The sequence below is a fragment of the Ranitomeya imitator genome, chromosome 2 (assembly GCF_032444005.1).
Source record: "Ranitomeya imitator isolate aRanImi1 chromosome 2, aRanImi1.pri, whole genome shotgun sequence".
Classification (NCBI taxonomy): domain Eukaryota; kingdom Metazoa; phylum Chordata; class Amphibia; order Anura; family Dendrobatidae; genus Ranitomeya; species Ranitomeya imitator.
The window spans coordinates 591907666-591925524 of NC_091283.1; positions in this window are offsets into that span (position 1 = coordinate 591907666).

Here is a 17859-nt window from a genome sequence, read left to right on the forward strand (position 1 = left end):
TTCTCATCTTTTCTCCAGATATTGACTCCCACCGGAGAGATGTTGGCAGTCTTCGACCTCCTACGGGCAAACTCTCTTTATGCTAAGTTGGAGAAGTGTATGTTTGAGCAGGAGTCTTTACCGTTCCTGGGCTATATCATCTCCGCCCAGGGATTGGCTATGGATCCTGCCAAACTACAGGATGTGATGGACTGGCAAGAGCCCCATTCTCTTAAGGCGGTGCAGCGCTTTATGGGGTTCATTAATTATTACCGCCAGTTCACTTCCCAACTCTGGTAGCTCCCTTGGTAGCCCTCACCAAGAAGGGAGCAAATCCCAAAGTGTGGTCTGAAGAGGTCTCCAGGGCCTTTTCTTCTACTAAGTCTCATTTTGCTAGCGCTCCCATCCTACATCGTCCTGATGTCGATAAGCCGTTTATAATGGAGGTGGATGCCTCTTCCGTTGGTGCTGGAGCAGTCCTCTTCCAAAAGGATGCTCAAGGTCGGAAGCATCCGTGCTTCTTCTTCTCCAAGACCTTCACACCAGCGGAGAGGAATTATTCCATCGGGGACAGGGAGTTGCTAGCGATGAAATTGGCTTTCTCAGAGTGGAGACATCTCTTGGAGGGGGCTCGTTTTCCTTTCAAGTTTTCACAGACCACAAAAATTTGCTATATTTGCAAACAGCCCAGCGGCTAAATTCTCGCCAGGCCAGATGGTCCTTATTCTTCTCCCGATTCCACTTCACCCTCCATTATCTCGCTGGGGAGAAGAACATTCGAGCTGATGCCCTTTCTTGCTCTGTTGTGTCATCTGAGGAGGAGGAAGGAGAGCCTCGGCTTATTGTTCCTTCTGAGAGCTTGAGAACCGTGGCTCCGGTGTCGCTTGAGTCTGTGCCTCCGGGCAAGACTTTTGTGCCCATAAATTTGCGACCGGAGGTTCTCTCTTGGGCTCATTCCTCCAGGGTGGGTGGACACTTTGGGACAAAAAGGACATCTGAGCTGCTGGCCAGAACGTACTGGTGGCCGCATATGCTCCGAGATGTCAGAGATTACGTTCTGGCGTGTGTCTCATGCGCCAAAAATAAGTCTCCTCGACAACGGCCGTCTGGGTTACTCTATCCCTTGCCGGTGGCAGACAGGCCCTGGGAGATAGTCGGGATGGACTTTGTAGTGGGTTTGCCCAAGTCTCGCGGCTGTACCGTCATTTGGGTTATTACCGATCATTTCTCGAAAATGGTGCATTTGGTGCCGCTCTCACGGTTACCTTCTGCACGGGCCTTGGCAGCATTGTTCATAAGACACATCTTCCGCCTACATGGCATGCCAGACAAAATTGTCAGTGACCGGGGTCCCCAGTTTGCGTCTCGGTTCTGGAGAGAGCTTTGTTGTCTTCTCAGCATTGAGTTAAATCTCTCTTCCGCATATCATCCCGAGACGAATGGGTTGGTAGAGAGGGCCAATCAGACTCTGGTCACATATCTACGACATTTTGTTTCTGCCAGGCAGGATGACTGGGCATCTTTATTACCATGGGCAGAGGTCGCCCTTAATAACGCTGTAGCCGACTCCACTGGTCAGACTCCTTTCCTCCTTAATTACGGCCAGCATCCGCAGGTTCCTGTGCCTATGCCCGTGTCCTCTGCTGACTCCATGGTGGCAGACTGGGCAGTGGAGGCACGGGACATTTGGGACCGCACTCAGGATGCCATTCGGGCCTCAAAGGAGAGAATGAGGTCCTCCGCCGATGCACATTGGCGCCCTGCCCCGACCTTTGCTCCTGGCGATTTAGTGTAGCTCTCCGCCTGTAACATCAGGCTGCGTGTAGAGTCCACTAAGTTTGCACCTCGCAACTTGGGTCCCTTCAAGGTCCACGAACAGGTTAATCCTGTGGTCTACCGTCTGGCCCTTTCTCCACGCCTTGGTATCACCGACACATTTCATGTGTCCCTCCTTAAGCCCGTATACATGTCCCGGTTTTCTGAGTCATCTGCCGGGACATCGGGTTCGTCTACGGATGATTACGAGGTGAACGCTATTTTGGGGTACAAGGTGGTACGTGGTAAAAAATTCTATTTGGTGGATTGGAAGGGTTATGGCCCTGAGGACAGGTCCTGGGAGCCTGCTGAGCACATTCGGGCTCCGCAGCTCATTGCTGCCTTCGAACGTAGCGAGGCCCAAGGAGGGGGGGGGCCCTAGGAGGGGGGGTAATGTTAGGGGTCGAGTTCCTGCCTCTGCACAGGGGGAATCTCGGGCCATCTCCGCTGCGGTCTCCCATTCTTCTCCTGCCGCAGTGGAGCTTGCTCAGCGGAGACATCGATCCCAGCGTCTCGCTCAGTCTGACTCTGTGCTTAGAGTTACTGCTGCGTTTCCTGCTTCTCCCATTGAAGTCAGTGCTGGGCAGCGGCGAGCGGACACTTCTGGGGCTAAGTCCTGCTTTTCACATTCTGAGCATGCCTAGAGTAAGATCTCTCAATGGAGATCGAGGGTCACATGATCAGATACTGCAGCTAAGGTCCTTGTAGCTGCTAGGACTAAATCCTGCTTTGCACTCTGAGCATGCCCAGGGCGAGATCTCTCAGTGGAGATCCAGGGTCACATGCTCAGGTGCTACAGCACTCCATTGGTCCATCTTTGGAAGGTCCTAAACATGCTGCAGCTATTTAAGCCTCGCACTTGTCTTTTGTAAATGTGTGTGTGTTGTGAGTGAAAGTCGTTCTTTAAAATCCCCTCCCTATTGTATGACTGCTCGCGGAAGGTGGGTGATTGCTACCTAGCGCCCGACTTAGCCATCAGCACGGTACACACATTACAGCGTCTTATTGCTGTGACCGCCAGTGCGGCGCCGTGCGCTTTCTCTGCGCTTTCCTAACCCAAGCCTGGGTGGATAGTGGCGTCCTCGTGCCTCTAAAATATATTCTCTTGGTGCGGTACCGCAGCCCTGTGACTCAACAGGGTTCGCTTCCTTCACACTGGGTGAAGTTAACCCAAGTGTGTATTCATATTGTACCGCCATCTCGTCCGTCTCTACTAGCAGCAGGGTTTTCACCTGCACGGTGGACCTCGGAGGGCGAACTCACCTAATACCATTACACCTTATACTTGGTGCGTTCCGCCAGTCCTAACAGCAACACTTTCCCGGAGTGCTCCTTCTCCAGGTGCACACATTGAACACTGAAAGCTCTTTCCTTCAGCCATTTAAGCCCAGACCATGTGACCTTCTCAACCACATGACTGATCACATGACTGTGACATCACCAAGGTCCTGTAAGCACACAGTGGTTTCGGCTCTGTAGGTGGAGATATGGGGGGGGACACTCTCCCACCCGCTCTACGAATGTCCCCCTTAACATTAACTTAACCCTTGCAACACTTACTGTGCTGGAGGCTATAAAACTCTGAAATTTATATCACTGACGCAATTAGGCATAGTGACACATATCTCCCCTCTATTACATTACCAGTGACTCTTGAGGGAAAGAAGAGGGGGAGAGGGAGGCCAGGATCAGCAGATGGGATCAACCTGAAACATGTCAATAAGTAGGCAATATAAAAAGCAAAGAGATATGCCAAATCAGGGACCACCAACGAAATATTCAAAATTTATTAGAGTCAATACAACAGCAATGGCTAAAAACATGTGAAAACAGACTCTTGGTGGGGTCCACCTTCTGGACATGAATGCACCATAAGAATTATTTGCATATGAGAGGTTGCATTTTGAATATTTTGTTGGTGGTCGCTGATCTTTTGCATGTCTTTTTGCTTTTTATATATTGCCAGTGACTCTGTCACACCTGAGACAGCACGGCTCCTAACCAGACTTCTGAAGCATCCTTATGGACCACAGATAAATAATTTTAATTAAATAAATAATTATAAAAAATGTCGTGGGGTCCTCCCCATTTTTGACAGCCAGCCTTACTAAAGTAGAAAGTTGGGAGCTGGCATTCTCTGGCTGGTAAGGGACTCTGAATATTGGCTCCCAGATTAAAAATAGTAGCCCGCAGCTGCCCCAAAAAAGCGCATTTATTAGATGCACCAATTCTGGTGCTTTGATGGCTCTTTCCACTTTTAAAATAATTTAGAAAAACGGCGTGGGGTCCCCTCCACTTTTGATAACAAGCCAAGCTAAAGCAGATATCTGGGGGCTGGTATTCTCAGGCTGGTTGTCACTGGGTTACTGTGACAGTGTGGAGCCAGAAAACCACAGCATCCGATTGCTCCTACTCCAGTGCTGAGAAGAAGCACTTCTTTTTAATGGTGCTTATTCCTTTTGGCAGAACAGAGGTTAATTGGCCATTTTGGAAAACTCTGAGCTTGCAGCTGAACCCAGGTAGCTACTCCCTTCTCCTTTATAATCTGTGCTCTGATGCAAATCCATATCAGAGCTAGCATTTGCTGCATGGCAGAAGAAGAGTTGTTCATATGAGGAGTGTTGGAGGAGTTATCTGTGACTGTTGCGTGGTTTGTAAGTGTGGTAATTCCCTTCCCTTCTCTACTTTTGTTTACGTCCTATCCTCCACTCACCGTTGCATTCCTCTGTTATATGTGAGGGAATATTTTGTATGCCAGGAGTTTTCAGTTAACCCTTGTCTGTGTAACCTTGTTTGTCGGGTTGGTGTACTGAGGTGCACAATTGCGCCCCTCTTCCCTGGTGGGGGAAAAGAACAGAAGGAGGGCTAAATCAGGAGATAAGGCAAGGACGCAAGCCCTGGCATCTTCAGAAGTATCCCAGTGAATAGGCGAGCTAGGGCACACCCTAGGGGTAGGGTCAGGGAAGAAGAATCTGGTCCTTGGTCACCCAACAGCTGTGTCGTGACATTGGTAAGGGGCCATAGATATTGCCCCCCACCAGCCTAATAATAGCAGCCCAAAGCCACCCAAAAAAGGCGCATATATTAGATGTACTAATTTTGGCGCTTTGCCCACCTCTTCCCACTTGCCCTGTAGCTGTGGCAAGTAAGGTTCATATCTGTGGGGATGATGTCACCTTTGTATTGTCCGGTGACATCAAACCTATGGCTTAGTAATGGAGAGGCATCTATAAGACACCTATCCATTACTAATCTTATAGTTATATGGTAAATAAAGACACAGTCTTTTACTTGACAGTGATTGGCTGTGATTGGCAGTGATTCTGCCGATCTTTGCATAGGGAGAGGTTGCTGCAGCTTCATCAGAAGAAGGGATATAGTTAGGGAGGGAAGATTAACCCCCAAACTGCTTGTGCTGTAGCGATTTCCACTGTACAACACCACCATTGTTTTGCAGGGACAGTGGAGGCTATATTTTTGTGCATCAGCTCTGTAGCTTATTAGGCTGCTTAAAAAGGCTCACTGATAGCTGCATTGCTGTTTGCATGCTGCTGTGCAAACCAACTGCTTTTTTAAAAGCAAAAATCCTGTTGCTCCTTTCTGCACAGTTACCTAGTTTATTTGTCCACACTTTTGTGTGCAGCAGTCCTTTTTATTGCTGCCATACTTGTCCTGAGATCATTGCAGGGAGATTGAAATTGTACTACAGTTCTAGTATTTTTTCATATATCTTCCAGCCACTTTCTGCCACTTACATTGTGTTGTTATATACTGTACACTGGGCCTGATTTTTGGTTAAGTCTCCCAAAAAAAAGTGAGATTCAAATTCTCACAAAGTGGATATACTTCATTCCTGTTAGTTTGTCGTATATCAGCCAGCCACTTTCTGCCACTTAGATTGCGTTGTTATATACACAGGGCCTGAGTTTTGGTTCAGTCTCCCCCAAAAAAAGTGAGATTCAAATTCTCACAAAGTGGATATACTTCATTCCTGTTTGTTTGTCGTATATCAACCAGCCACTTCCTGCCACTTAGATTGCGTTGTTATATACACAGGGCCTGAGTTTTGGTTCAGTCTCCCCCCAAAAAAGTGAGATTCACATTCTCACAAAGTGGATATACACCTTCTACCTTGTTTTACAGTACCATATAACGGTTGTTATTTTGGTTAGATTTTCCATAAAAAAATGAGGAAGTCTAGTGGAAGAGGCCGTGTGCGGTGGTTGCCAGCTGGTACTGATGGTGGTGGTGGTGCATCTGGTGGTAGTGGCAAAAGCACAATAGCACCTAAGGCTGGAGGTGTTGAGCCAGTGTCATCGTCTGGCTACACAAAGCATCGAAGGCTCCCTTATCTGGGAGTGGGAAAACATCTTTTAAAGCCGGAGCAGCAGGAAAAAGTTTTGGCTTTCCTTGCTGACTCACCCGCTAGCTCTTTAGCCTCCTCTTCTGAAAGTTCCAAATATAAAAGCAGCGAGTCGTCAGTGGATGAAACAGAGGAAGGTGCACATGACATTGAAGAGGAGGTGATACATGACCCAGTTGTAGACCCAGATTGGCAGCCATTGGGGGAAGAGGGTGCCGCTGCCAGTAGCTCAGAAGCGGAGGAGGATGATCCGCAGCAGCCATCTACATTGCAATAGCTGTCATCTGGCAGGCCCGTATCAGACCAAAAACATTTATAAAAAAAAAAAAAAACAGTTTTAGGACAGCGTGGCCATCCGGTGAAAGTAGCACAGTGTGCAATGCCTGAAAAGGTATACCATAGTAAGAAGAGTGTAGTGAGGCAATTTTTTAACCAAGATCCGAATGATCCGTCAAAAGTTATGTGTAAGAAATGCTCAAAGACCTTTAGCAGAGGGAAGAATGTTCAAAATTTAAATACAACGTGCATGCTTAGACATTTAACCAGCATGCACTTGCAAGCCTGGACTAACTACCAAACGGCCCGTACCATTGGTGCACCTGCTCAGAATGAAGGTAGTCAGCAACGCTACATTGCTTCCCTCACTGTAAGCCTACCAGTTAGGACACCACCAGCAGCAAATGTGGAGGTATCATCGCAAAGCCAAAGCAGTCAGGGAATCACAAGGCTTTTGGTAGGAAACACTGTATATAGGCCAATATCAAGAATACCATCACCAACCCTCTTTCAATCCGCCATGTCCACCACCCCCACCGCTAGTTCCACCATATGCAGCTCTCCAGTCCAGCTCACCCTACAAGAATCTTTCGTTAGGAAAAGAAAGTACTTATCCTCTCATCCGCATATACAGGGTTTGAACACCCACATTGCTAGACTAATCTCGTTAGAGATGATGCCCCACCAGTTGGTTGAAAGCGAAGCTTTCAAAGACCTGATTGCCTACGCAGTACCACGCTATGACCTACCCAGTCGGCACTTCTTTGCGAGAAAAGCCATCCCAGCCCTCCACCAGCATGTTAAAGACTAAAGACCGCATTGTCCATGCACTGAGGCAATCAGTCAGTGGAAAGGTGCACCTCACAACAGATGCATGGACCAGTAGGCATGGCCAGGAACGTTACGTGTCAATCATGGCGCACTGGGTTAATGTGGTGGATGCAGGGTCCACAGGGGACAGCCATAGTGGGACAGTTCTGCCTAGCCCACGGTCTAGAAAACAGTTGGCTGTAGGCGTTCGCCACCCCTCCTCCAGAAGCGAAAGCTCGTCCACAGAGCGCAGTCGCACGACCACGCCATCCGCAGCTGCCAGTGTTGCACACGAGGTGTCCCATTATCGAACAGCTAGTGGTAAGTGTCAGCTGTGCTACAAATTAAGTGTTTGGGTGACAACAGACACACCGCGGAAGTACTGGCCGAGTGCTTGCAGCAAGAAACTGAGTCATGGCTGGGCAGTGTACATCTTGAGGTAGGCAAGGTAGTCAGTGATAACGGAAGAAATTTTATGGCTGCCATAGCCCTTTCAGAACTTAAACACATACCTTGCCTGGCTCACACCTTGAACCTGTTGGTGCAGTGCTTCCTCAAAAATTATCCTGAGTTACCAGCCCTGCTCCTGAAGGTGCTCGCACATCCGCCGGTCGCCCGTACACTCCAGCTGTATGCTGAACCATCAGCGATCGCTGAATCTTCCCCAGCACCGCCTGATAATCGAAGTTGCAACAAGGGGGAACTCCACACTGCACATGGTTCAGAGGCTGTGCGAACAGAGGCGTGCTGTAATTAATTTGTGGGAGGATACACATACACAGGCAGGCAGTTGGATGGCAGACATGGAGTTGTCTGGTGTGCAGTGGTCGAAGCTACAAGACCTCTGTCAAGTCCTTGAGTGTTTTGAGGAATGCACACAGCTGGCAAGTGCAGATGACACCATCATAAGCATGAGCATTCCAGTAATGCGTCTGCTGATGCATAGTTTGACGCACATTAAGGAGCTGGCGTCTGAAAGCCGAGGAGGAAGGAAGCTTTGATGACAGTCAGCCATTGTCTGCTGAGGGAACTCTCCTGGATGAGGTGGCGGACAAAAAGGAGGAGGAGGATGATGGGGATGAATATTTATGGGAGGAGGATGCTTCTCAGGGGGCAATAGAAACTGGTGGCGTGGCAAGGTCAGGTACAGGGTTTTTGCGGGACACAAGAGATGTTGATTTGCAAGAAAGTGCTCCTCAACCCAGCACAAGCAGTGAATTGACACCTGGAACATTGGCCCACATGGCTGAGTATGCCTTGCGTATACTAAAAATGGACTCCCACATTATCAAAATGATGACCGATGATGATTACTGGTTGGCCTGCCTCCTGGATCCACGATATAAAGGAAAATTACAAAATATCATGCCACATGAGAACCTTGAGCAAATATTGGCTACCAAACAAGCAACTCTTGTAGACCGTTTGGTTCAGGCATTCCCAGCACACAGTGGCGGTGATAGTTCTCACACGAGCCGTAGGGGGCAACATGGCAGAGGTGTTAGAGGTGCACAAATGTGAAGTGGCGTTGGACAGAGGGGTTTTAAGACCAGGTTGTGGAGTGATTTCGCAATTCGATTTCGATTCAAAGTGACAGGAGACAGCATTTGACCAGTATGGTTACGAACTACTTTTCCTCCCTTATCAATGTTTTCCCTCACAGGTCATTCCCCTTTGATTACTGGGCATCTAAAATAGACACCTGGTCTGAATTGGCAGAATATGCATTACAGGAGCTCGATTGCCCTGCTTCTAGTGTGCTATCAGAAAGAGTCTTCAGTGCTGCTGGTTCAATACTGACCAAAAAGGGACACGTCTGGCTACCCAGAATGTTGATGATCTAACCTTCATTAAAATGAACCAATCATGGATTTCAAATTATTTTGCCCCGCCTTCCCCTGCAGACACGTAGCTTGCCTGAAAAATGTCTTGCTTTTGGCCTTCTCTTACTGACTTCTCCAATTCCACCATTTGCAGCTGCTGAATGTCCACCATTGGCCATTTTACCTCCCTAAATGGGCTGACCCCCTCCCACAGGGCCGTGGTCACAACCTGGAGCAAGCAACCTTGCGAGTGCCGTTTGCCTGGACAGGTGGGTGCGCCCACTCTTGGACGACGGCACTGGCACAGGGTCCCTCATTGTACAATGAAGTGTCTCTGACGGTGGTGGTGCACAACCAACGTCAGACACACCGTCGTAATATGAGGGGCCCTGTGCCAGTACCGCCACCCACGAGAGAGTTTTCCCCCCAGCTCGAACAGTGCTCTACCAGATGCAATACTTACCTCTCCCTGCTCCACCACTGTGTAGTCTGTGCTGTTAAATCCTACAATGGCACTGCTTATACAAATGTGTTGAAATGATACATGATAGTTAAAATATACTGGGGCCCTGGCCTCCATTTAGACTAGTTAATACTTTGTGCCTACTACCACTGTCTGCTACTCAGCAGAGGAGCCCACCCCTGTACCTAGCTATGCCACCTGTTTGCCAATAAATAGTTGATAGACATTTAGCCTACTTTATCATTTGGGCCTACCAACTGTGACTGTCTGCCACTCATTACAGTTGTCCTCCACTGAACAAACCAATGCCGCCTGTTTAGTCCTGTTACCAGTTTTGAACAGCATTTAGCCTACTTTATTATTTGGGCCTATATCTGTGTTTCCTCCTCATCCTGCCCATTGCCCAGCCACTGCTAGATGAGTCTGCTGGTACATTGACCCAGACCACTTCATTCTACATTCCCCTTGCACTCTACACAGCCAGAATCTGACATTGCTGAAAGTCTGGTTCCCCTTCCCGCATACTATACCACCTTACACAGGGACAAAGAGGAAGGTGCAGATGAAAGTGCAGGTTCCTTCATCAGGTGGGGGGGCATACTCATTGGCGACGTCACTGGCCACAGGCCCCTCATAGTACGCAAAAGAGTCTCTGCCAGTGGGAGGCACCACCCGCCGTCAAACACACCGCCGTACTATGAGGGGCCCTCTGCCAGTGCCAACGACTGGGCCCCCCCTGCTTGCTCAGGATCACAGCACTTGCAAAGTTGAAATACTTACCTCTCCCTGCTCCACCGCCGTGACGTATTTCGCGTTTCCTGGGCCCACGAAAATCTTGAGCCAGTCCTACCCCCACAACTTTAGCCAAATGACCCCCAGTTTTCAATGCCTAACTATTATTATAAAGTAAATAAAGATTGACAAGCTTAAGTAATAAGAATTGATGTTTTTGGCATTAAAATGGGCACTGTAGGTGTTTTCCTGTCCTCCACTCACTGCCGACTTTGATTCCCCATTGACTTGCATTGGGTTTCGTGTTTCAGTCGGCCCCCGACTTTTCGCAATAATCGGCCAATTTCACCCGACCCGACTTTTGACAAAGTCGGGTTTTGCGAAACCCGACACGATCCTAAAAAAGTAAAAGTCGCTCAACTCTAGTCAACACCCATTCCATAGAATCCTGCGTCTCCTGCAATAAAACAAAAATGAAAAGCAACCATATCCCCTACTTGTCCATAATTCTGTCCCACGCGGTAATGTATGTCTAGTGGAAAAACAGTTTTCAACCTGGATGGCTCCAAGGTGCGACCTCCAGGATGACAACCATGATGAATGAGCTGGTGTGAGCGCAGTGTCAATGACTAGCAATGATGTCATTGATGTTACCATGGGTCACTGAGGCTGCGTTCCCAGCTGGGCAAATGAACTGCAGTGACCTTGGTGACATCACATCTCGCACAGTGAGAAAGTCTCACAGTGCAGTGCTGAGCTCAGAGAGTTCACCGCAGTTCACTGTGAGAGATCAGGGATCTCTCTGAGCTCAGCACTGCACCATGAGACTTGTTCTCAGGGTGCTAATGGTGATCTCACTGAGGTCACCGCAGTTCATTGGCCCAGCTGGGAATGCAGCCTCAGTGACCGCCGGTATCAACGATAAGGTCACTGCTAGTCAATGAAGCTGCGATCACACCAGCTTATTCATCAGTGGTTCTCAGCCTGGATGGTCACATCTTGGGACCGTCCAGGCTGAAAACTGTTTATCCCCCAGACATTGATAACAGTGTGGGACAGAACGATGGATAGGTGAGGGATATGGTTGTTCTTTATTTTTGTTTTATTACAGGAGACGATGGTTGGACTGGGCATTGAGGTGAGTATGGTTTAATTTAGAATGATTAAAGAAATATGTTGGTCATTTAAAAGACATTTCTCAGGCTGTGTGTTTATTTACAATACAGCTATAGGATTAGTAATGGATAGGTGTCTTACAGATGCCTCTCCTTTACAATTCTGTGGGCTTGATGTCCCCGGACAATACAAAGTTGATATTAACCTCACAAATATTAACCCACTGGCCACTGCTACAGGGCAAGTGGGAAAAGCCTGGCAACGAGCCAGAATGGGTGCATCTAATATATGCACCTTTCCTGGGTGGCAGCGGGCTGCTATTTTTACGCTGGAGCTGCCAATATCCATGGTCCCTTACCAGCCTGAAAATTCCAGCCACCAGCTGTCTGCTTGTTGTCAAAAATGGAGGGGACCCCACATCGCTTTTTAAAATTATTTATTTAAACAATTTTAATAAATCAGAATGGGGACCCCTTTATTCTTGATAACCAGCATTGCTACTGCTGACTAGGGTTGAGCGACCTTGACCTTTTTAGAGTCGAGCCGTGTTTCGCGAAACCCGACTATCTTAGAAGACGAGTCGAGTGGAATCGGCCGATTATCGCGAAAAGTCGGGTATCGACCGAAACACGAAACCCAATGCAAGTCAATGGGGGAGCATAGTCGGCAGTGAGTGGAGGCCAGGAAAACACCTACACTGCCCCTTTTAATGGCAAAAACATCCATTCTTGTTACAGAAGCTTGTCAATCGTAATTTACCTTATAATAATTGGAAGGCATTTGAAATTGAGGGTCATTTGGCTAAAGTTGTGGGGGGTAGGGCTGGTTCAAGTAATTAGTGGGCCCAGGAAATCTGGACCACGTCACGGCAGTGGAGCAGGGAGAGGTAAGTATTTCAACTTTGCAAGTGCTGTGATCCTGAGCAAGCAGGGGGGGCCCACTCGTTGGCATTGGCACTGGCACAGGGCCCCTCAAAGTACAGCGGTGTGTTTGCACGGCAGCGGCGCCTCCCACCAGCAGCAACACTTTTGCGTACTATGAGAGGCCCTGTGCCAGTGACGTCGCCAACTAGTATTCCTCCCCCCACCTGATGAAGGAACCTGCACTTTCATCTGCACCTTCCTCTTTGTCCCCGTGTAAGGTGGTATGGTATGCGGGAAGAGGAACCTGACTTTCAGCAGGGTCACAATCTTGTTGTGTAGCGTGCACGGGGAATGTTGCGTTATGGGTCAATGTACCAGCAGACTCATCTATCACTGGCTGGGCAATGGGCAGGATGAGGAGGAAACACAGATATAGGCCCAAAGAATAAAGTTGGCTAAATGCAGTTCAAAATTGGTAACACAGGACTAACCAGGGGGCATTGCAGTGGAGGACAACTGGAATGAGAGGCTGACACAGAGAGTAGGCCCAAATCAGTAAGTAGTCGAAATGCAGTTCAAAATTGGCAACCGTAGTAAACAGGCGGCACAGCTTTGTTCAGTGGAGGAGAACAGCAAGGAGTGGCAGACACTAACATAGTAACATAGTAACATAGTTAGTAAGGCCGAAAAAAGACATTTGTCCATCCAGTTCAGCCTATATTCCATCATAATAAATACCCAGATCTACGTCCTTCTACAGAACCTAATAATTGTATGATAGAATATTGTTCTGCTCCAGGAAGACATCCAGGCCTCTCTTGAACCCCTCGACTGAGTTCGCCATCACCACCTCCTCAGGCAAGCAATTCCAGATTCTCACTGCCCTAACAGTAAAGAATCCTCTTCTATGTTGGTGGAAAAACCTTCTCTCCTCCAGACGCAAAGAATGCCCCCTTGTGCCCGTCACCTTCCTTGGTATAAACAGATCCTCAGCGAGATATTTGTATTGTCCCCTTATATACTTATACATGGTTATTAGATCGCCCCTCAGTCGTCTTTTTTCTAGACTAAATAATCCTAATTTCGCTAATCTATCTGGGTATTGTAGTTCTCCCATCCCCTTTATTAGTAGGCCCCAAACCAACTAGTACGCCAAATGCAGTTGTTCCATTTAACCACTATTTAACAAGAGCCTGAAGATAGAAGCTCAGGAAAGGCAACCTGGAGAACACCTTGGAGTGGAACACACCGTCTCTACACCCCATACCAAATGTGTATGTCTAATGCAGTGTAGTTTCCAACAACTACTAAACGAGAGCATTAAGATTGAAGCAATGGAGAGGAAACCTGGGGAACACCTTGGAGTGGAACACACTGTCTCTCTACACCCCATACCCAATTTGTAGGCCTAATGCAGTGTAGTTTCCAACAACTACTAAACGAGAGCATTAAGATTGAAGCAATGGCGAGGAAACCTGGGGAACACCTTGGAGTGGAACACACCGTCTCTACACCCCATACCAAATGTGTAGGCCTAATGCAGTGTAGTTTCCAACAACTACTAAACGAGAGCATTAAGATTGAAGCAATGGAGAGGAAACCTGGGGAACACCTTGGAGTGGAACACACCGTCTCTACACCCCATACCAAATGTGTAGGCCTAATGCAGTGTAGTTTCCAACAACTACTAAACGAGAGCATTAAAATTGAAGCAATGGAGAGGAAACCTGGGGAACACCTTGGAGTGGAACACACCGTCTCTACACCCCATACCAAATGTGTAGGCCTAATGCAGTGTAGTTTCCAACAACTACTAAACGAGAGTAGTCTGATCGAAGCAATGTGGATGAAACCTGGGGCACACCTTGGGGCGGCAGACACCGTTAGTAGGCCCTACCAAAGTTGTAGCCCCAATGCAGTTTTAAAATTCCTAGAGGCTGAAAACAAGACTATTGACGCTCAGCTTTTTTCAAAGGAACACAGCTGTATTGAGTGGCGCAGACAGACACAGGTAGTAGGCCTTAAACCAAAAATGTGGCTCACTGCAGCTTAAAAAAAGTTACAGGGGTACACAGGCAGCATTGCTCTGGGCAGTGGAGGACAATTTCAATAGTGGACCGCAGACAGACTTTGTACGCCTACTATTAAAAAAAGGATGCTCTATGCAATTAAAAATAGGTTCCAGGGGTACACGGGCAGCAGTGGTCTGGTCAGTGGAGGAGTAGTAGAAAGAACGTGCCGCAGACAGGCTTCGAAGACCTAACATAAAAAAATATTGGGCTGTAGGCACTTTAACATTGGTTCCAGGGGTACACCGGCAGCAGTAGACTGGTCAGTGTAGTAGTAGTTGAAAGAACGGGCCGCAGAGAGGCTTCGAAGGCCTACAATAAAAAAATATTGGGCTGTAGGCACTTTAACATTGGTTCCAGGGGTACACGGGCAGCAGTAGACTGGTCAGTGTAGTAGTAGTTGAAAGAACGGGCCGCAGACAGGCTTCGAAGGCCTAACATAAAAAAATATTGGGCTGTAGGCACTTTTACATAGGTTCCAGGGGTACACAGGCAGCAGTGGTCTGGTCAGTGTAGGAGTAGTAGAAAAAACGGGCCGCAAACAGGCTTCGAAGGCCTAACATAACAAAATATTGGGCTGTAGGCACTTTAACATTGGTTCCAGGGGTACACGGGCAGCAGTAGACTAGTCAGTGTAGTAGTAGTAGAAAGAACGGGCCGCAGACAGGCTTCGAAGGCCTAACATAAAAAAATATTGGGCTGTAGGCACTTTTAAATAGGTTCCAGGGGTACACAGGCAGCAGTGATCTGGTCAGTGTAGGAGTAGTAGAAAAACCGGGCCGCAGACAGGCTTCGAATGCCTAACATAACAAAATATTGGGCTGTAGGCACTTTAACATTGGTTCCAGGGGTACACGGGCAGCAGTAGACTGGTCAGTGTAGTAGTAGTAGAAAGAACGGGCCGCAGACAGGCTTCGAAGGCCTAACATAATAAAATTGGACAGGCTGTAGGCACTTTATAATTGGTTCCAGGGGTACACGGGCAGCAGTGGTCTGGTCAGTGGAGGCCTAGTAGAAGGAGGGACCGCAGACAGGCTTCAAAGGCCTAACATAATAAAATTGGACAGGCTGTAGGCACTTTATAATTGGTTCCAGGTGTACACGGGCAGCAGTGGTCTGTTCAGTGGAGGCCTAGTGGAAGGAGGGACCGCAGACAGGCTTCGAAGGCCTAACATAATAAAATTGGACAGGCTGTAGGCACTTTATAATTGGTTCCAGGGGTACACGGGCAGCAGTACACAGGTCAGTGGAGGCCTAGTGGAAGGAGGGACCGCAGACAGGCTTCGAAGGCCTAACATAATAAATTGGGCTGGCTGTAGGCAATTTAAAATTGGTTCCAGGGGTACACGGGCAGCAGTACACAGGTCAGTGGAGGCCTAGTGGAAGGAGGGACCGCAGACAGGCTTCGAAGGCCTAACATAATAAATTGCGCTGGCTGTAGGCACTTTTAAATAGGTTCCAGGGGTACACGGGCAGCAGTGGTCTGGTCAGTGGAGGCCTAGTGGAAGGAGGGACCGCAGACAGGCTTCGAAGGCCTAACATAATAAAATTGGACAGGCTGTAGGCACTTTATAATTGGTTCCAGGGGTACACGGGCAGCAGTGGTCTGGTCAGTGGAGGCCTAGTGGAAGGAGGGACCGCAGACAGGCTTCGAAGGCCTAACATAATAAATTGGGCTGGCTGTAGGCAATTTAACCCCTTTACCCCCAAGGGTGGTTTGCACGTCAATGACCAGGCCAATTTTTACAATTCTGACCACTGTCCCTTTATGAGGTTATAACTCCGAAACGCTTCAACGGATCCTGGTGATTCTGACATTGTTTTCTCGTGACATATTGTACTTCATGATAGTGGTAAAATTTCTTTGATAGTACCTGCGTTTATTTGTGAAAAAAACGGAAATTTGGCGAAAATTTCGCAATTTTTAAACTTTGAATTTTTATGCAATTAAATCACAGAGATATGTCACACAAAATACTTAATAAGTAACATTTCCCACATGTCTCCTTTACATCAGCATAATTTTGGAACCAATTTTTTTTTTGTTAGGGAGTTATAAGGGTTAAAAGTTGACCAGCAATTTCTCATTTTTACAACACCATTTTTTTTTAGGGACCACGTCTCATTTGAAGTCATTTTGAGGGGTCTATATGATAGAAAATGCCCAAGTGTGACACCATTCTAAAAACTGCACCCCTCAAGGTGCTCAAAACCACATTCAAGAAGTTTATTAAACCTTCAGGTGTTTAATAGGAATTTTTGGAATGTTTAAATAAAAATGAACATTTAACTTTTTTACACAAAAAATTTATTTCAGCTTCAATTTGTTTTATTTTACCAAGGGTAACAGGAGAAATTGGACCCAAAAAGTTGTTGTCCAATTTGTCCTGAGTGCGCTGATACCCCATATGTGGCAGTAAACCACTGTTTGGGCGCATGGGAGAGCTCGGAAGGGAAGGAGCGCTATTTGACTTTTCAATGCAAAATTGACAGGAATTGAGATGGGACGCCATGTTGCGTTTGGAGAGCCACTGATGTGCCTAAACATTGAAACCCCCCACAAGTGACACCATTTTGGAAAGTAGACCCCCTAAGGAACTTATCTGGATGTGTGGTGAGCACTTTGACCCACCAAGTGCTTCACAGAAGTTTATAATGCAGAACCGTAAAAATAAAAAATCATATTTTTTCACAAAAAATGTATTTTTGCCCCCAATTTTTTATTTTTCCAAGGGTAAGAGAACAAATTGGACCTCAAAAGTTGTTGTCCAATTTGTCCTGAGTACGCTGATACCCCATATGTGGCAGTAAACCACTGTTTGGGCGTATGGGAGAGCTCGGAAGGGAAGGAGCGCAGTTTGACTTTTCAATGCAAAATTGACAGAAATTGAGATGGGACGCCATGTTGCGTTTGGAGAGCCACTGATGTGCCTAAACATTGAAACCCCCCACAAGTGACACCATTTTGGAAAGTAGACCCCCTAAGGAACTTATCTAGAGGTGTGGTGAGCACTTTGACCCACCAAGTGCTTCACAGAAGTTTATAATGCAGAACCGTAAAAATAATAAATCATATTTTTTCACAAAAATTATATTTTTGCCCCCAATTTTTTATTTTTCCAAGGGTAAGAGAAGAAATTGGACCTCAAAAGTTGTTGTCCAATTTGTCCTGAGTACGCTGATACCCCATATGTGGGGGGGAACCACCGTTTGGGCGCATGGGAGGGCTCGGAAGGGAAGGAGCGCCATTTGGAATGCAGACTTAGATGGAATGGTCTGCAGGCGTCACATTGCGTTTGCAGAGCCCCTAATGTACCTAAACAGTAGAAACCCCCCACAAGTGACCCCATATTGGAAACTAGACCCCTCAATGAACTTATCTAGATGTGTTGTGAGAACTTTGAACCCCCAAGTGTTTCACTACAGTTTATAACGCAGAGCCGTGAAAATAAAAAATCTTTTTGTTTTCCCACAAAAATTATTTTTTAGCCCCCAGTTTTGTATTTTCCCAAGGGTAACAGGAGAAATTGGTCCACAAAAGTTGTTGTCC